General features: G+C 44.0%; 1 pseudogene across 1 annotated transcript; it reads right to left on the bottom strand.

Annotated features, from left to right (window-relative positions):
* Positions 1-9,110: 9,110 nt before the first annotated feature.
* Positions 9,111-14,704, bottom strand: LOC123427623 (annotated as a pseudogene). Its single transcript, XR_006622416.1, has 3 exons — positions 14,127-14,704; positions 12,983-13,461; positions 9,111-11,796 (listed from the first exon to the last, which is right to left on the bottom strand). The product of XR_006622416.1 is annotated as an LRR receptor-like serine/threonine-protein kinase GSO1 (transcript).
* Positions 14,705-21,346: the final 6,642 nt, after the last annotated feature.

Raw genomic sequence — 21,346 nt, 5'->3', positions numbered from 1 at the left:
AAAACAACTCTTGGATGGGTTAGATTTTTTGGATGGGTTAGATGCATCTAACCAACTCTAACCCACCCTGTTTGGATTTTTGAGGTTAGATAAGTTCAATCTAACCAACTCTAACTCTAACCCTAAGATCCAAACAGGTTATTGTACTTGCTCTAACCTGACAGGTTCTGCGCGTGAGGACATATGCAAACTCACACATGTATACATGCATGCACTAGACACGGAGCCTGCGCCTACATACATGCATGCACAAGACCCTGAGCCTGAACCTGCACCAGGCATTTAACGCGCCTGAGCTTGAGCCTACATACATGCATGCACAACAACCTGCGTCGCCTACATACATGCATGCATCAGACACGAAGCCTGAGCCTGACTGGCTGGTCATAACGACGAGTACCACATAGTAATATCATGCATATGATGGCCCTGTTTGGATACCAGGGTTAGAGTTAGATTGGGTTAGAGTTGAGCTATCTAACCCTCAAAAATCCAAACAGGTAGGGTTAGATTGGGTTAGATGCATCTAACCCATCCAAAAACTCTAACCCACCCAAGAGGTGCTTTTTTGGGTTAGAGTTAGGTGGGGACAAAAAAAAAATCACTTCTTACCGCATGCATCCGCACCGGATCCTCCCGTCGCCCTCGCTCCTCAACGTCCCAGCCGCCGGCCGCCGCGCCCTGCCGCCGGCCCGCCCCGCCGCGCCCTGCCGCCGGCCGCCCCAGCCTCTGCCGCACGCCCAGCCCCGCCCCGCCGCGCCCCGCCTCGCCCTTCCTGCCGCCGGCCCGCCCCGCCCCGCCCCGCCGCCGAACTGCCCCGCCCCGTCCCGCCGCGCCCCGCCGCCGACCTGCCCCGCCCAGCCCCGCCCTGCCGCCGGCCGCCCCGCCCCGCCCTTCCTGCCGCCGGCCCGCCCCGCCCTGCCCCGCCGCCGACCTGCCCCGCCCCGCCCCAAATCCGGCGGGGATCGGCCACACCAAATCATTTTTATACTTCATTTGTGAGCGAGAGCAGGCCACACAACGTTCGGCCACACCAAATCCGGCAGTGAATATGGACAAAAATAATCAAATGATTGAGAAAGGACATTTATTGCCAATCTAACCCTCTCATCCAAACACCTTTTGGGTTAGAGTTAGTTTAGGGTTAGTTGAGGGTTAGAATCTAACTCTAACCTCTAACCCGGTTAGAGTATCCAAACAGGGCCGATACTATTATATGATACTATCTTTATAGTGCATAGTATCATAAAGTAGTATCATAGATGATTTTATTTATTGACATGCATGACACATAGTAGTATAACATTTAACATGTTACGACATCTACCTATGTTACTCTAACCCTCTCTCTTCTTTAATTGTCTGCCACATCAGCATGTTTGCTAGTCCCAAGTACATGATACTACCTTAGTTACTCCTACTATGACCAGCCTAAGGCTGGTTGTAATGGGTAGTATCATATACTAGTATCATGCATATGATACTAGTGTATGATACCACATCTTTAATGCATAGTGTTATATGTTAGTATCATAGGATAGTTCATTTATTGTCATGCAAGACACATAGTAGCACATCATTTAATATGATACGGTATCATGATATGATACTCAATCCTCTCTTTCTTCATTTATTTCTATGCCACCTCATCGAAATTGCCTAGTTGGCATGCATGATACTACCTATGATACTACCATTAGGGGCAGCCTAAGGCTGGTTGTAATGGTTAGTATCATATACTAGTGTCATATATATGATACTAGTGTATGATACCACATCCGTAATGCATAGTATCATAGAGTAGTCCATTTATTGTCATGCAAGACACAAAGTAGCACATCATTTAATACGATACAGTATGATGATATGATACTCAACACTCTTTTTCTTTATTTAATTTTATGCCACCTCATCAAAATTGCCTAGTTGGCATGCATGATACTACATATGGTACTTCCATTACGGACAGCCTAAGGCTGGTCATAGTGTGGAGTATCATATAGTAGTATCATGCATATGATACTATTGTATGATACTACCTTCATAGTGCATAGTATCATATATGACCTTATTTATTAACATGCATGACACATACTCCCTCCGTCCGGTAATAAGTGTATTTTTTCCTTTTGTATCAGTGAAACTAGTTAAACTTTGACTAACTTTATTGAAAAATGTGCTAGCATTTATGACATCAAATTAGTATCAATATATTTATCTTTACATGAAGTTTCCAAATATATTATTTTCATATCGTATATGTTGCTACTATTTTTTTATAAAATTGATCAAATTTTAAAAAGTTTGACTAAGTACAAATCTATATGTACACTTATTTATGACGGAGGGAGTAGTAGCATAACATTTAACATGTTACGGTATCTACCTATATTACTCTAACCCTCTCTCTCTTCTTTAATTGTCTGCCACATCAGAATGTTTGCTAGTTTCAAATACATGATACTACCTTAGTTACTCCCACTATGACCAGCCTAAGCCTGAGCCTGCACCATGCATTTGACGCGAAGCCTGCGTCGCCTACATACATGCATGCCCAAAAAGCCCGTTGCGTTCATGCGGTGTGAAGGAGGCGGCATTTAACGCGAAGCCTGGACTAGTATATTATGCTCCAGGTGCGAAAAAAGGTCCGGAGATGGAGGCGGAGACCCGGCCAGCCAGCCATCGCGTTGGTGGCGCAGGCAGACACGCACCAGACACGGATCTTGATGGCGCAGGCAGAAACGCCATGGCCGATGGCGTTTCAGGTCTAATTAGAAACGTGAGAGAGGATGGCGTTGCAAGGAAGAAGAAACGCCACAAAAGATTGACGTTTCAGTGGTGGTCGGAAACGTCATATTGAAGTGGCACTTTATAGTGGGGCAGCAACGCCACGGCTTACGGCGTTATAAAAAAGGTAAGATCGTAAAATCTTTTCAGGCCGAGTTTATTCTGTGAATTCTTTACGTCTCATGAATTTGTCCTGGAGCGGGTGGGAGGAGGACCATTGGTCCCAGACCATGTGAATTGTGGCCTCTCTTTATCCATCATTGTTCTTCTCAGGCATCCACTAGCCGCGCAGTAGCAATCTGTAAGGATGCTTTGCTTGTTAAGTGTTTTCGGGTGGGGTGGGGTGGGGTGGGGGGTACTAATTTTCCAGTTTGCTGTTCGTATCGAATGTCAAACCATCAAGTAAGAAGAACATATATTGTTTATAAAGCAGGTCAAGGAAGGGTGAGATATATAAATACAACCAAATCGCCAGAAGTCAAGGTTTTAAGTCACCCGCAAAGAAAAGGAAAAAAATTGAAGTCTGAACTGCAGAATTCAGTCTCAGCTTACATGACAGGCAATTCACGAAAGCCCAACCACCAGATTTCCTTCCAATAGACCTATCTGCATTGGTTTTGCTATTTGTGAGCTGTATCAAGTCAACAATTTATACTAAAAGAACCATGAAATCAATGGATCTGTTGATTTTCTGTTAGAGATAAGTGCATGTTATACCTAAGGTGATGTTATACCTAAGTTCTCTAGTAGAGTCTTTTTCTAGTCCTTAAGGAAAAGTCCCTCTTGTTTCTTTACCTAGGGACTAAAAGAGATTTTTTTAGTCTAGTCCCTTAAAAAAACAGCCCCTAAACATCAGAACGAGTTAAAAGTCACCCGTGAACTATTATAACGGTTAACTTTATCCTCTCCCCCTCTACCCAAAAGGGGTGGTTTTGACTAACGAGGCACGTGTCCAACTTTGTTTATGGGTTATTATAGTCCACATGGGTACACAACGTTGGCTTAGCATCAAACAAAAAAATTGTATGAAAATAAATCAGGAGATTATATTAAATCTGACTAAATAACGGAAATCTATTTTTTTAGTAAAAGTAAAAAGACATAGAGAAAATGAAACATAATGTAAAAATTGTGGAATAAATAAAATCAAGAAACTTGGTAATCTTAAACAAATTTGGGAGATCGATAAAATATGTACGAAACAGTAAAATGATCAGTCAAATATTTATGAAATAGACGCATTTTAAATTGATCTTTTAAATTTGATAGCATTTACATTTTACTAAAATATTCTACCCAAAGGAGGGATTATTAGAAAATCTGAACTATCTCAAATGTGCCATTGTATTCAGTTGTCGGCAAGTGTTTCTAAAGCGTTGCAAGTAGCTCACCAGCTTTTCTGGTTCATTCTTTAGAATAGAAGTTTCCTGGCTATTTTTCAGTATGTCAGCAGCGGCCATTTCTTGGCGCCTCTTCATGTGTGATCCAACTACGAGTGCATGTAGATGTAGGTAGGTAGGTTATCACCTTCTTGATTATCGTTGTTTGCGGATTGTGTTAACATTTATTGTCCTCGGTCAAAATGTCAATAAGCATAACAGACAAGACATAGCCAGTTTACCAGTTCTGTATTTTTGTTGTTCGTTGTCATCTCGAAATGATTGATGCATGCTTCAACTTCACTTAACTCATTGTCTCAACAACCAAAGGAAACAAGATTGCTTTATGCTCAATTTTCACCATTTTTAGCATGCCAAATTGTGCTTTTTTTTACTTTAGTTTCTAGTTGTTCTGAAATGTAAGGAAACAACTATAAAACAGTCAGGGGAATATTACCTCTTGTGCCTCTCTTGATGCATGTTTGAACATGGTGAAGTATGTGGTTGGTAGCCAAATTATCTTTCTTGGTCTCCTTGCCATCGTCAAATAAAGGAAACCGACCACCACTCGTGTTGGTATATCTTAACACTCAAGTAGCTCACCAGTTCCTCTTGTTAAATATTTTGTGTTTACACATCACCACCAACTTCTGCTCTATAGATCGCCAAATACATTTTTTCGAAAAGGAGGCGTTGCCCCGGCCTCTGCATCGAGTGATGCATACAGCCATATATTAATCAAAATAAGTATCCAGTAAGTACATAGTATATATAAAAAGGAAAAAAAAGAGATACATGGCGAACATCGCGCCGCAGCCTGGAATGGCTAAAAGATCAAGATGACTAAACACCTATCCTATTAATATGCCGCCATCCAAACCGGTTGAAGATACCCTGTGCTACCATCTCTCAGCGGGCACACCCAGTAACCATAAGCTCCCTGGCTGCCACAGGAGTTAGTAACGACCATGTGCGGATCAGTGCGGTAATTCGGTAGATAACCTGCAAGAATTGGATATCACGAGTTCTGTTAAAAACCAAATCATTTCTGCTATTCCATAAAGCCCAAAAAAGAGCACATGCTCCGACACGAATAGATTTAGCCAATTGAACATCAATTCCCTGTAACCACGTTCCAAATAACGAGTTCAAGTCAACAGAAGGAGCGATGTTAAAAGCAATATGAATCGATCACCAAACAAGTTTAGCCAAAGGGCAGTCTAGAAAGAGGTGGTGAATACTTTCTAGGGCCTCTCAATACATGTTGCTATTTGAACTGAAACATAGGGTCTCTCTTCTGTCTAGAGAATTTTGCTGTTATTTACTGCTGTTTTTTTACTCTCTACAATACATGTTTTCCAGCTTACCCAAAAGGGTAAACAAATGCATGTGCGAGTTTTGTTCTTTCGGTGCACTAGAACAGCGTGGAGCAAGTGGGAAGGAGGTTGATTAGTCCCTGGCCATGTGAATTATGGCATCTCTTTAGCTGGATGGGTCACTAATCCACCATTATTCTTCTCAACAGTCCACTGTACAATCGTACTATTACCACTATACAAATATTCGGTTTAATGAGTGAAGGATTCCTCTTTAAAAACGATTCTGTTGTAAAGTTGAACTTTGCAAGTCTTTGCAATACCTTAATCTGTAAGGATGCTTTGGCTGTTAAGTTTCACTGCGTGCGTGCGTGCGTGCGTCTAATCGAACATGTATAGTTCATAAAAACAGGTGAAATTGATCTTCTAAATTTGACAGCATTTACACATCTCTACAAGTTGCTAATCAAAAGTGGGAATATTAGAAAATGTGAGCTATCTCAAATGTGCCAGTATTCAATTTTAACATTTTCTTTTTATATATTATTTAATGATTTTTCTTGTTTTTCTGATCTTTCAAACCCTCACCCCTTTTGTCCATTACACATGATTATCTTATTTTAAAAGTTCTCTTTTATTTCTCATATTTTATATGATTTCTGGAAATCCGACTCAACGGCTTTTGTCCACTTGGACATGATACTAGCACACACAAAACATTACAGTTAGGCGCCACACCAACCAAAACCACCCCGGTTCCTGTTAAGGGTAGAGGGGGATAAAACAGACCGGTTTTCGAAGTTGAGGACTTGAAGGGTGTCCTTGTAGAATCCATGGAAAAACATGAAACTCGGGCCATAATTCAGGGGTGTAATGGGCACCTACCGGAGGTGGTGTTTGTGAGGTCGAGCTCATTTGAGCTTGGATGAACAGTAAATCCAGAAAAACATAAAATCATTTTAAAAAATCTGATTTTTTTTGGGTGCAAACACTAGCAGAAGTTCTCAGTGCTCATAAAATTTCATCACAAAATAACATAGCCTCAAAAAGACCTGGGAACTGGAAGCGTAGCTCAAAAAGTTAGCCTCCGCGCCCCCGCGTCGCCTCCCGCTAGGGCGGCTCGGGTGGAAACCTAAACCGCGCTGCCGGGCACCTCCATCCCCTTCCTCCCCTCCGTTGCCGCTGGAGGAATCCGTCGGGCAAAGCCCTGGACAGCTGACGGCGGCGGAGGAGGATCTCTTCTCTCCCACGTGGATCGGGTGAGGCGGGTCACCCAATGGCGTCGGGGCGCTTCTTCCCGATCTGTGTCACGGCGGCGCGACGGATCGCCTTCGACGACGGCGCAAGGTCGCGGTGTGGGGCTCGGCGGAGGCGGCGGAGTTGCAGGGCTTCGGGGAAGATCGGGTGGTGCTCGTTGCTCGGGGAGTTCGCATGGCCGCGGCGGCCTTGGTCGTGGTGGTCGGCGACTCAACGGGTCGGCGGCGGCGGAACATGGCCGGTGGCAGCGGCGATGTTCGGCTCGGATCTCAGGGCGGCGTCCCTGGAAGGTGGCGGCATGTGAAGCTCGGGCTTGCCACGGCGACATGGCGTGGTGCAGTCCCTGTCCAAGGCGGATTTGCACCGGCGATATTGTGGTTTTTTCTACGAATTGGTTCGGATCAGAGACGGTGACGAGCGAGCGGGATCCATCTCGGCGCCTCTCGCGGTTTGGCAACGAGGGGTGGAAGCCCTTCCCCCAGGCTCCAGTGGAGGCACACTCAGGCAGTGGCCGGTGCGCGAGGGCTCCTACGGTGGCAGCGTTGTCGTGGACGGTTGCCGGATCTAGGCAACTAGATCTGGGGCTTTGAAGGCGGTCAGGACGGTGCACATGTTGTCGGGTGGATTTCTTTGGGATGGATCCGGGTGAAAACCTGGTCTTCGGCCGGTGGCCGGAGCTGATGATGACGGCGTCCATATCGGCGTTTTCTTCATGAAGGCATCATCGAGGTGAAGCTCCCAACTTCACCCAATACCTCCGGGGGAAACCCTAGATCAGCAGATCGGATGACGGCGACACTCTTGTGTCGTTTCCTCCTTGGGGATGTCATTCTTGGAGGTGTACACGGGCTCGAGGGACAAAGTGGATGGCATCTTTGATGGAGCGGTGCTTCATCCTGCATATCCATGGCGGTGGATCTCGACGGCGTGGAGCAGTGAAGGCTCGGCGTCCGATATGTGGCGATGGACTCGCGCAGGAGGACAACGTTGTCTGGCGTCGTGGTGACGTCGATGGCAGAGAGGCCTGGCAAGGTCAATGCGTTAGTAGCTGCTTTGACGATGGATCGATGGAAGACAGTGGTGACGGCCCTTGCAGCGTGTACGTTGGTGCCCACTGGGAGCGCGCCGGACCGGTTTGTCACCCAGTCCCGACGTTGTGGCTTGGATGGGGCATCCGGCTTTAGATGTTAGGCTTTGGTGCGATGTTTGTTTGGTATTTGATCCGGACATTCGGCATCCCTTCATCAAGGGGATAGGAGTAGCGGCATGTGTTGCCAAGAAGGTGGCCTCAGACTTACTGATGTATTACTTTGTAAAGTCTTGTTGAATAATTAATAAAATGGTTGCATGCATCGTCCAGGGATACATCCTCCTTTTCTAAAAAAAAACTCAAATGTACCAGTATTCAATTTTAACATTTTGTTTTTATATATTATTTAATGATTTTCTTGTTTTACTGATCTTTCAAACCCTCACCCCTTTTGTCCATTAATATGATTATCTTATTTTAAAACTTCTCTTTGATTTCTCATATTTTATATGATTTCTGAAAATCCGACTCAACGGCTTTTGTCCACTTGGACATGATATACTAGCACACACAAAACATCACAGTTAGGCGCCGCACCAACCAAAACCACCCCGGTTCCTTTGGAATCCATGGAAAAATATGAAACTCGGGCCATAGTTCAGGGGTGTAATGGGCACCTACCGGAGGTGGTGTTTCTGAGGTCGAGCTCATTTGAGCTTGGGTGAACAGTAAATCCAGGGAAAAATAAAAATCATTTCAAAAAATCTGATTTTTTTTTTTGGGTGCAAACACTAGCAGAAGTTCTCAGTGCTCATAAAATTTCATCACAAAATAACATTCGTTGAACTTATAGAAAAAAACAAATTTGATGCTCCAAAAGTGTTACTTTCTAAAACATTTTGGAGTGCTGATTTTGTCTTTTTTACCACGACTTCTAAGAATGTCATTTGGCGATGAAATTTTGTGAGCACTGAGAACTTCTGTCAATGTTGCAAAAAAAAAAAATCAGAATTTTCTGAAATGCGTTTCATTTTTTTTTCCGCATTTTCCTGAGAAGATGACTCTTGGCACTGACCTCCTTTTCTTAAGGGTAGTAACCTCAATCTCAAAATAGGAAACGTTTTTGTAGGCTAAACTAACCTTCAAAAATGTATTATATTTTGAGAGGGAAGTAGTACAATACATGATTGAATAAAGTTCAAGAAAAAAAAATCTTCTGTGAAAACCAGACATATTTATCGACAATACAATAATACTATTCTTCAAATGAGACGTAGATTCAACCAACCATGACGGAACCAGGATTCATGAATGCTTTGCTTGTTTTTTTTTGTTTTTTTTTTGTAAAAGTGAAGACAAAAATCGCTTTTCAGAGGCAAATTCAATGGATTCAGGTGCAAGCATTCAAGATCTCTAAATAAATTTCTTCACTATCGCAAACAAAGCATTTGAGTTTGCAAATTTTGTGATGCTGACATACGGAATAGCTTATTAAACTACAGTAACATTCCTACTGAACCTTATAAGTCATAAAAGTTCGACTGTAGTTTAATAAGTTTTCTTCAGCGAGTAAAGGGCAAATATTACAGACAATTTGCATTTTTTCTGCCACAATTTGTAAATCTAAGCGGACAGTTACAATCTTGATCCAATGGTAACAGGTAGTTGCACATTTTAGAAATTGTGCACAACTTTAGGTTAAGAAATGTGCAACTGCCCACATTCCGAAGCCTAAAGTTACATAATTGTTTTTGCACAACTTCTAACTTTAGAAGTGCCACTCGGTCATGTAAGAAATTACAAGCTAAGAAATGTAGATCAGTAAGGGACAATATAACACGCCATGGCCGACTCAAGGAGTTCGTGATGCACTTCCTCATTCATGTCTTAGCTTGGAGGTGCGATATGCAGCTATTTTCTTGTCAATTACCTTGCCTTGCATGTCGTCGACATATTGATAGAACGCATATCTCCATGTCTTTTTGCAAAAGAGCACGCCCCAGTATAACCAAAACCCAAAGATGGCTCCTGCTACCACAAAGCAGTATAACCAGAGTGTCTCCATATCTTGGCTCATTTGATTTTGGTTTGATGCAGATGAGCTTACACAGTCCTGCAATGGGAAACTGCATAGCCCTGGATTATTGCTGTATATTGAAGGATCTATAAATGTCTGCAGCTGGCTCCCTGTAGGTATCCTGCCTGATAAACCGTTGGTCGAGAGGTTCAGAGTGCCGAGGGCCTTCAAATCTGCAAGGCTTGGAGGAATTTCCCCAGAGAGTTGGTTTTCCGAAAGGTCCAAGGATTCTAGCGATGCCAGATTGCCAACGTCTCTGGGAATACCATGTGAGAGATGGTTTCTTGACAAGTTGAGGTACCTGAGTCCAACAAGTGACATGAGCCCTTTTGGGATCTCTTGTGAAAGGAAGTTGCTAGATAAGTCCATACCCACTATGAACGATATCGTATAGTTGTAAAGATAACCCTCATTCTTCACGACTATGTGAAGCTGCTCCCGCGACAGGTAGCGGTATGTGATGCTTCCATTTTTCTGTTCTTGCATCATGCCAGTAAAGTTCAAAAAAATGGCTGGAATCCGTCCAGTGAACTTGTTTTTTGACAGGTCCAATAGCTGGAGTTGACGAAATTGTAGTATCTGTGAGGGTATGATGCCGTCAAACATGTTTGACGACAGCCGAAGAAATCTTAGTTCAGGCAAGCTCTTACTTATCCAAGAAGGTATTCCACCTGAGAAATTATTGCCTCCCAGATCTAGAGTGATAAGTTTCTTGCATTTCTCAAGAACCGAAGGAAAGGTTCCACTGAAATGGTTATTGGCTAGGTGCAGAGACTGAAGATTCTGGTTAGGGGTCGCTCGAGGATGGAACCACACCACTGAGCGAGTTGCTGGACAAATCCATGAATTCCAAATGCGGCATGTTCCATAAATACTTGGAGTTGGAGAGATCTCCGTGTAAGGCATTGTTTGATAGGTCCAGAAGTGTTAACCCAGTAGAGTTGCAGAGGAATACCTCACCCTGATCTGTTAGGAGTGTGCCATACAGTTGGTTTTGCCTCAAAGCCATCGCCCGAAGTTGTTCTAGAGGCTTGCCAAAACAACCCCTTAGGTCTGCAACAATGTTGTTTTCCCTGAAGTCAATGCACTTCAGTCTTGTGCAATTCTGAAAGGTCGGGTTCCGAAGGCTCGTAAACCCATTGTATGCAGCAATGACGGTAATCAGTGCTCCCCCCGCACAAATGGATGGCGGGAAGAGGCCAGAGAAGCTGTTTTTTGCAATGTCGATGTAACACAGGACGCTGTTATTCCCTAGCTCAAGCATGACGTCACCTCCAAGCTGATTTTCTGACAGCAACAAGCCATTTAGCTTTACCAAACGAGAGAATGTACCTGGTATCTGGCCATGTAAATAATTCTGTGTCAAGTCCATGCGGTGTAATTCTGTCATGTTACCAATCTCTGGTGGGATGCGCCCTGTCAGACTGTTGTTTCTCAGGTTCAGCAACCGGAGCTTCTTCAGTCTCCCAAATGTTAGCGGGATTGATCCAGTCAAACTGATTGAGTAGAGAGCGAGCTTCGTCAAGCTTGTCAAGTTACCAATCTCTTCAGGTAGCGCCACACCATCAAGACCCAAACCTCCCAGTTGCAGTTCAGTGAGCTGCTTCAGCCGGCCAATGCCACGGGGAATTGTACCAGTTATATACCGGTTGCTGCTGATCCGCAACCGCGCCAGGCTTGTCAGGCCACCGATCCCTTCTGGAATGTTGCCATGCAGACCGTTCTGAAATAGTATGAGCTTCTTCAGGTTGGGGAAAGCCGAGAAGTCAAACTTGTCAAGTGTGCCATTCAGACTCGCACCACTGATGTTGAGCTTGATGATGGTGCTCCTGGCAGAGTTGCAACTGATGTGCATCCAGTGGCAGACGCTGGTGGAGTTGGCCCATGACCATGAGCTTAGCGACTCATCGGCACCGGCCAAGCTAGCCTTCCAACTCAGAAGAGCCTCAGCTTCACGCTGAATGTCGGGCGCTCACCGGTGTGATAACGGCACAGAGTAGGAGATAAGTGCAAGAGAGTAAGAGGTGCTTCATGATGGCTTGGGTCTAGCTAGTGCTTTGCTGCACCACAGAACTATATGGGGAAGTAGTCGGCCAGCCGGCCGGCCGGCCGGCCATTAGGATGGCTCTTTATTGATCACTTCAAACCAAGTATATATGTCCTTTTCTTGGTGAATACTTACTTTATATGAAGGACGGCCTACAAGCATACAAATGTATATTATAAGAAGGTTATAACAGTGAAGGACAGGGGAAATGGCCGTGCTGTGGGGGAGGGGGGGGGGGTGGACATCGGTAAACTCACACATAGCTACTACTTCCTACAACTAGAAAAGCTTTGGTTTTGGACATCGATAGAGTTTGCAAAACATTAACTTGACCACTAACTATTGTTATAGTAAATTTACAAACCCAATTTGTTTTGATACTACGCAAGTTTCTTTTTCTACAAAATTGACACATGACTCTCAAGGTTTCCAGTCTGAATATTTGAAAATATATATTGTAGTCAAAGTTTTGAATGTTTAACCAGGCCCTATGTCAGACCATGTAAACCCCGCATGGTCAAGATAAACTCTGAGAATGAAGATTGACACAACTCTCAGTTTCACATAGAGTCTATCTACAGTTTATGGGTGTTAACAATAGTTCATAATACAAATGGCTCAGCTCCCTAAGCAAGCAGTGGAAAAATTGCAAAGGAAAATGATTATTACTCCCTCTATACCGAAATACTTGTAATTGAGGGAACATGTACTAGTTTTCCCCAGCTACAAGTATTCCGGTACAGAGGGAGTACATCACAAATGTTCTTCGAGATCTTCATTTTTTAAAAATAAATTTGGGAGCAGAGTTTTCCCAACCCATGAGAAACTCTACATTTTTTGTATGCATCTCTCATAAGATGTAAGCAAGTGGCAGTAATATCCTAAAATACACAACAAGGATGATGAGGTATAGTTATCTACCATGTATTTGATCTAAAGTTGTTCTAGTGCTGAACTACATTATACAAACAGAGAACCGACAGTGATGTGGTTAATATGTACCCACATTCTATACATTTTCTCTAGCAAAACTCACTACCAAAGCAGCTAGTCCTGAAGTTGATTCCATCTATGAACAAGTAAGTAGACCTTCCATGCAAATGCCTGCTGGAATGTCACCTTCCCGCTCTACTGTCTCCAGCACCGCCCGGTAAAGCTTTGTCCATGAGCATCCATCGCCTGTCCCAACTACATCCCAGAAAGTTGGATTGGGGCTCGGTGGGTATGCAGCAACTACTAAGTTAGTAATGCTACCCACTTTGACAGCCGGCCGGGGGAAGTCCAATGCCAGATTGTCGACTTTATGCTCGTAAATTTTCCCGTTCCTGTCGACTTTGTACCTGGATGTGCCACTGAAGCAGCCATATGATTCCCACGGGACACGCGGTGTGCCCCACAGTTCCCACCGGACAACTATCGAGGTTTCTGTTAGTTGCCAAATGCGTGATACGTCAAGCCCAATTTCACTGAATAGTAGACGCCCGTGGAATCTGAGAGCCCAGAAGATTGTTTTGTAGTTGTCAATCCCATGGAAAGTGTTCAACGGATCAACAAATGTGATGTCTTCGCTGCAATGCGACGTAAAGAATGTTTATAGTCTCCATTTCACAAGAGTGTGCTAGAGTGCACCTACAACGAATAGAGGTTTGCAAGAAATGAAATCTATGCAGTTAGCGTTCCTGTCAGTCATAACCAGAATCACACCAGGTTATTTACTTATCCGTATTACTGTATTATTAGTACTAGGACAACACATACTGTCGAAATTGCTGGTGATGGACTGTCACTGTCACTGCCCTCTAGTGGCCTTAAACTCATATAAATCTGTTAAGCCAGTTCATCAATTGATTCAATTCCAATCTTGAATACGACATATTAGCAGTTAATAAAAGGCTAATGTTGGGATAATAGAACAAATCCCAACCACATCCAGGCTATCCTTCATTCTGAATCATAACTCGTATGACCGAGTGGCAAGCTCTATCAGTTTTTGCACGAATGGACACTGTATGAACACTAGAATTGCTACTAGGTGCACAATTTCAGTTCAAGCTTCAGCTTCAATTCAACAAAGGTTGAAACTGCCGAGCTACGATTTGGCTGTAAAGATGTTTCCATGACTAATCACCGACGAATCTTCTAGATGCCAAATCATACAATAATCAACAATAAGATTCTTCAAGAAAAAAAAAAAAGAGAAATCGTCACACGGGAATAGGGAAGGCCTACTCACCGGTAGATGTCGTAGTTGGGCTCCCGGAGAAACACGGCCGGCAGGTCGTCCCGCAGCGCGCGCACCGCCGCCCCAAGATTGAGGTAAAAATCCGACCTTCGCGGGTCTCCCCCGCCGCCGCCGCCGCTCGCGGCCCTGTTCCTGGCCTCGGCGGACTTGGCCGCGGGGGCTTCTTGCTGCGAGGCGCTGAGGAGGAGCGGGAGGTTGAGGTGGGCCGGCGCCGCGCCGGAGCAGTGGATCCTTGCGCCGGCGCCGTGGCTGGGCAGGCCGAGCTGGGGCTTGAGAGGGCTGGGCGGCGGCGGCGACCTGCAGGGCGGCGTGGTGAGCTTGGGGAGGAGGAAGGCCATGGCTTGGTGCCCTCGATTTTTTTTCTCTCTCCCGGCTGGTTTCGATCGATGCCTACCGCGGCTTGTCTTCTTCTCCTGCTGCCGCGAGCCCTAGGCGTTCCATGTAGAAGCTTCAAATCGGGTGCGAGAAGAAAGCAGGGTGATTTTTGAGTGGCTGCCGACGCTGCAGCAGCGAGCCTCTTCTGCCTGTGTCGTGTGGGATGGGAGAGAGACGGCCCGAGACGTTACATTGAATGCGGTTAAAAATTCTGGGTCGCATCTGGTTTTTTCCTCTCTCTTTTTTTGAGCGCACGGCATCTGGCTTTTCTTGCGAGACAAACAAGTGGCGTTGGACCCAAGGTTTGGCCGTTCATCAGACCCAGTTTGAAACGTATAGGAACTGAACAACCGAAGAAGCAAAAATGTACTCCCTCCCTCCCTCCCATTATCCCGTATACTCTCTTCGTCTCACAATAAGTGACTTAACTTTATATTAGTTTTAGTATGAAATTATATTAAATTTGAGACACTTATTTTAGAACAGAGGAAGTAATAGTGTAAAAAAGGTGTTACGTTACAAAACGAAGGAAGTAGTAGCTAAACTGAAATGTCATGTGTGTTGCTCCCTCCATTTTTAAATATAAAAACTTTTTTAGTGGCTTCGATACGGACTACACACGGATATATATAGACACATTTTAGAGTATTCATTTATTTTGCTTCGTATGTAGTAGATACTAGAATCTTCGAAAAGACTTTTATTTAGGAACAGAGAGAGTAAAAAAAATAAAAATCCTACCATTTGATTGTTATTTGAATCATATGAAAAGTAGGGGGAAACCATTGGAATCTGATTTTTTCTATGTGGACACTACTCATTCATTTGATTCGGAAGAACACATGGATTTTTTTTTCTCTGATTGAGTTTGAGAAACAAAGGAATTCAAACCTTCTTTTTATGTTCCTATTCACCAAAAGTAAGACAAAATAGCACAATATTGACTTACTGCACGTTTGGACTCCCTCCGCTCCGCGACTCCACGCTGGAGCGGAGTGGCATTCAGTTACAATTTGTGAAGCTGCTAAAAATGCGCTTCGCTCCATGGAGGATTGCCGAAGGGGCACTTAATCTTGACTTTGGGTTAACCTTGATTTGACTATGGTTCTTATGATTCTTGTGCTTTTTTTATTAATGTGAATCAAACATCCTCCACGTACATGCATTTTTTTATCTTTCATTTTGCACATGCAATCTTATCATATTACTATATTTTTCCTATTTCTGCATTTTGGGATCTTGTGAACTAAAGAGTGTCTCCTACTCTTTTCCTTTGTTGCAACATTTACGATCAAAATCGCTTAAAGCAAAAGGCTCCTCTAGTCATATCAGTCTATGGGTGCTTGCAATTAAAAACATGTCATTTAAAGAAAGTTGGGCATACCAAATAGATAAAAAAATATACCATTGAGTTTGTGTGAAGAAAACTTTCCTTTAAAATAGGGTGCAAGGATTTTCTTATAGATAATTTTTAAAGATGATAATCATGAGAATCAAATGACATACATGAAAAGTCCTCAAAATATGAAAATTCTTTGAATTAAATAATCTCGAAGTGTAGCTCGTGAGGCTATTTGAGCCCGATTTTGGTATAAACACTACTGCAGGAATGCCTAGCAGTGACGGGTGGGAAAAGGCCAGCAGTGGCTGGCAAGGCTTTCAGGGCCGCCCGCCACGAACCTCCTATCACTCATTGCTATTATGGCATCAGTGGCGGGCGGGCGCCCTTCACTGGTGGGCGTACTCTAGTGGCGGGCGCTATTTGTTGTCCGCCACAAACTATAATCTCTGCCCGCGAGTGTTCCTAATAGATCCAATGGCGGGTGGAGTGTAGAGCACGCCACAACAATTTTCTCCGACCGCCACTGGTAATGGTCTAAGCATATAGAAGAATTGTTGCCACGACAGTGTTTTTGTTGGCGTGGTAGCATTTTAACGGGGTGGTTAGAGTATTTCCCACTCAATCATCACGTTGCAATGCAAAAATAGAATGGTGTCCCATCATTTAAACAATCATGCAGTACATTAATTATTACAACATCACCGTAATAAATAAGAGTAATAGTGAAGCAAAGCAGTTGAATATAAAAAGTGTCGAAGAAATAAACATGTGTGTCTCAACACATAATCAATAACTTATGAAGTTGTTCTAAAAAATTGTCACGAGTAGGCTACTCGCTGGCAATCGATGACCGAAATGTGTCTTCGACTCGGTGAAGTTGTTCTTCCTGTGACTATGGCGCGCAGTGATACTTCCCATCCTCATTTACAACCTCCTTGTTGATGATTTTGGCCAACACGTTGTGGATGAGCTCACGCTCACATAATAATTCCCTTATGTCAATGTCCTTCTCCATCTCCTCATAACACTTGATGATGTGGCTACGATTTCACAAATATTAACTTTTATTAAAATAGTCGTTCTCGTTCATGACAACCATGGCAGAGTTGTCGGACATATGGGAGGTTCTAACATTTGATTCTTGCTAGCAACAAGCGTTAGTGATGAACTTGAATTCTGAACACTGTGTTACCTTGTTGTTGAAGTTCTTACACTTGCGTAGAGCAACATTTAGAACGACTTTCAATTAGGTCATTGCTTCTGAGGGTCTCTCTTCGAATCAAAGAAATATGTCAAGCCCTGCGTCGGCAATAGTGCGATAACGATCCAATGTCGGTAGTTGCGCAATAAATGAAGAAATTAGCATGGACAATATCAAAATAGAAGGTCGACTATATATGTTTCATAATAAATGAGTGAACGTTAAAAACTTACTTGTCACAATATGGCTACAGAAAGGTGTCCTTTTGCGGATGAGTCGTAATCATGTACGGGAATAGGTAGTCCGGGATGAGCTCCTGGCTAATTGCGGATTCGAGCTTGTGATAGCGCATGTAAGGAAGGACCAGTAAATACACTTTACTATGCCCGAGTAGGGGGTCTGAAGCTCGATGAAGTGCCCAAATGAAAGGGTCGATATGGTTGGCTAGAGGAGGTGAATAGGCAACTACCAATTTTTAGCCTTTCGTTAACAAATTTAGTTTAGCAACAAATAGGTTATCTAGATATGCAACTGGGCGAGCAACCTATATGATGCTAACAACAATAACAACAAGCAAGCACGAAACAAATACAAAGTAAAGGTAAGAAGTAACCATAAGTGGAACCAATGAAGACGAGGATGTTTTACCGAAGTTCCTTCCCTTTGAGGGGAAGTACGTCTCCGTTGGAGCGATGTGGAGGCACAATGCTCCCCAAGATGTCACTAAGGCCACCGTATTCTCTTCACGTCCTCACACAATGCGAGATGTCATGATTCCACTAGTGGTGCACTTGAAGGCGGCAACGGAACTTTTACAAACAAGGTTGGGGCAATCTCCACAACTTAATTGGAGGCTCTCAACAACACCACAAAGCTTCACCACAATTTAATATGGCTTCGAGGTGACCTCTTCCGTCTAGGGTGCTCAAACACCCAAGAGTAACAAGATGTGCAAGGGATTAGTGGAGGGAATCATTTTTCTCTTGGTGTAAGTGTAGATCAAGGCCTTCTCCTCCAAACCCTAGATCATCAACAAGATTCGACGACTAGGGAGAGAGATCATGCAAGAACGATCTTAGGAACAACAATGGAACTTTTGGGGAAAAGAGGTGAGTCCACTTGGAGAAGAAGACCCACTTATATAGTGGAAGAAAATGTGACTGTTTTCTGCTCAGAGGTCGCACGTAAGCAGTATACCGCTCGGCTGAGCGGTACTTCGGCTTGCACAGAAGTTCTGGGCTCCCATACATCTGACACAGTCACAAGTGGCGGTAATGCCGCCGGAGCGGTACTACTGCTTCCTTGTCAGCGGTACTTTTGCTTAGCATTGTAGGGAGGGGGAGTTAGCCAAATCAGAGGAGGGAGAAATGGCAGTACCACGCGTAGCGGTACTACCGCTATCTACAGTCGCTCTAATTTACCTCGAGCGAGGCAGTTGCCCAGGGAGCAAAAAATAAGCAGTGGTACCCCGAAAGTGTAGGGTGGCAGTATCGCCCAAGCTGTACTACCGCTTCCACCCTAGTGGTACTTCCGCTTAACCAAGGCAAAGGGTCCACCACTTCATCTAAGCGGAAGTGGCCAGTGAACCATAGGGCAGTAGTACTGCTAGCGCGGTACTACCGCTCTGTAGAACGGTACTTACACTTAGGTGAAACTGAGGCTATCTAGGAGGGAACATGTAACGACTAAGATGCGGTCCTCTCCGATTTAGGGAACGAGGCCCCAAAAATGGAAAGAAGCGCATCTAAGCATTTCGCAAGCACGATAACATAGCACATACATAATAATAGAATGACAAAAAGGGAATCGTTTGCCATCTCATAGATAATATCAGAGTTTACATCACACATTTATTCAGACGAGGTAGTTCCGCTACGGACTACATAACATGAGAAAAGGCTATGCTACCCTGCATGCTTGCCCACGATCACGACCACGCCTCAGTCTTCTGGATAGTTCACGTACAAGCGATCGTTCTCCTCATCGTACTGCCACGCCAGCTGCGTGCCATCGAGATCACCTGTGTCGAGCGTACCTGTACCTGTTGGGGTGTTGAAGTAATCTGTGAGCCACGAGGATTCAGCAATCTATGACCTTAGTGCCAGAACTAGTCAAGTTATTAGGTAAGGAAGGTTCACTGTTTAGGTTGCAGCATCCTAAGCATTTATGGTGGCTAACTTACGTAGAACAAGTTATTGAAGGTGGTCTATACTAGCGGGCGAAGACTAGCTGATCAGTAAGTGATCCTGAACACCTACTTACGTCAATCATAACCCCACCGTGTTCCCATTCGAAGAGAGGTCTTCGAAGGGGACAGTCACGGTTACGCACACAGTTGGCAATTTTATTAGATTAGGTTCAAGTTATCTATAACCGGATGTTAACAAATATTCCAAGTTGCCACATAACCGCGGGCACGACTTTCCGAAAGATTAAACCCTGCAGGGGTGCTCCAACTAGTCCATCACAAACGGTCACGGGCCGCAAAGTAATCCTCTATCACGAATCTTGTGATCTCGTCGGATTCCTTAGAGGAAAACCTCAACTCTGGGGAGAACCAAAGCTTCACCGGGATTCCTATACGCAAGATATATCGCTAAGATAAGACAAGACTAGCAGGACCTCCCGTCGTGTCGACGACCCCGATAAGAGCCGTGTATCTCAGTCTCAGCACACGACGGATGAGCGATGGTTACCACGCCAAAACACCGAGTTGCCCCGGGGAGCGTAATAAGCTCCTCTGGGTTGGACCAACACTCATGAGGAGCACTGGCCCGGATTGTTGATTAATTCCTCGGGGTAGCTATTCCCTATGCAGATTATTATTAAGTGATTAGCAAATTAACACCAATGTTGGGTCCTGTCGGACAAGTCTTAACACTACACAATTTATCAAGGGGTCCCCATAACAACCCCAAACGTGTTAGGAGCAAACATTTATGGAATCAAACACCGGTAGCCGGAAACTATGGCGGCAATAACGGAACAAAACACCCGGCAAAAGGCTGGGCCTTCCGTTATTTTCCAAGTATATAGGTGCATTAATTAAATAACAGATCCAACATAATGATATCAAACTCATGTTATCACATGAGACATTTGCACCTGCAACTAGCAACGCTAACATTAGTAGCTGAGCAAGCCTACTTAGCCATTCAATATTTGCTAGGAGGGGAAAGTGTTTGGGTTTCATGGCAATAACAGGAGGCAATTTTTTCAGTGGTAGGCAACGAGCATATGACGAAGGAAACGTGAATCTAGCATAACAAGTCTAGAGATGGTATCAAGGTCATATCATCTTGCCTGTGATGTCTTCAGCTTGGAACTGCTCTTGTTTGTCCTGCACGTACTCTCCCAGATCCACGTAATCGCTCTCCGATCCCGGTTCTACCCAACATAAAAATAGCATCCAATGAACAACAACACAACAAGATGCAACAAACACATGATGCATGAGATGAAAATGTAGCATGCATCTCTTTTCTAATCACTTGCACATGCATGAGAAGAAACTACAAACTTCTGGACAGAACTGCACTCTAAGCTATCTTGACATGCATGAGGATGACATGAACAGATGCATCACGCGAAAACGATGCAAAAACATATAAAGAACATTACGATCGGAGCTACGGATCAACAGGAAACAACGAAACAAGAAATGAAGTCCTATGGATCAAATCCATCACTACACACTCCAATGGCACACTTCTGGTATTCACAGGTTGCCATATCAAAAAACAAACAAGTAAGGATGGGGTGGTGCAAGGAATATCACCACACCACCAACTATGCACTCACAAGCATGAAAACATCAAAACTATACATTCTATCCTAAATAGCATCATAGCAGTTTGAGAGCTACATGCAAAGCACCTACAGCCACCCAAATGTGTCAAATAAGATATGTGGAAGAAGCTATTCAAAATCTCTACAAGCATGAGCAAAAATGTAATATAAAGGAGTTACACACAGAAATTTCTACAGCTACTAACTTGGACAAAAATATCAGTTTTCAGGGACTTAGTGAAATTCTCAGATTCTCACTAGCTGTTTATGCTCTGAAGCATTTTGACAGCACCCAAAACAATATCTACAGGAAGCCAATTGGAATGCAAATTGACAGAGAGCTATACAAACACAAAAGCTACAACTTTCCAGTTGATAGCAAGGGCTGATTCCCAACACATGAACTTTTGCAAGCACAACTACAAGGGAAGAAAATAACAACACTTTCTCAGACTTAGTGAAAATCACAGATTTTCACTAAGCTGAAATTTTCAGCCACATGCC

This window comes from Hordeum vulgare, chromosome 2H (assembly GCF_904849725.1).
Source record: "Hordeum vulgare subsp. vulgare chromosome 2H, MorexV3_pseudomolecules_assembly, whole genome shotgun sequence".
Taxonomy (NCBI): domain Eukaryota; kingdom Viridiplantae; phylum Streptophyta; class Magnoliopsida; order Poales; family Poaceae; genus Hordeum; species Hordeum vulgare.
This window is presented reverse-complemented; position numbering and strand designations above follow the sequence as displayed.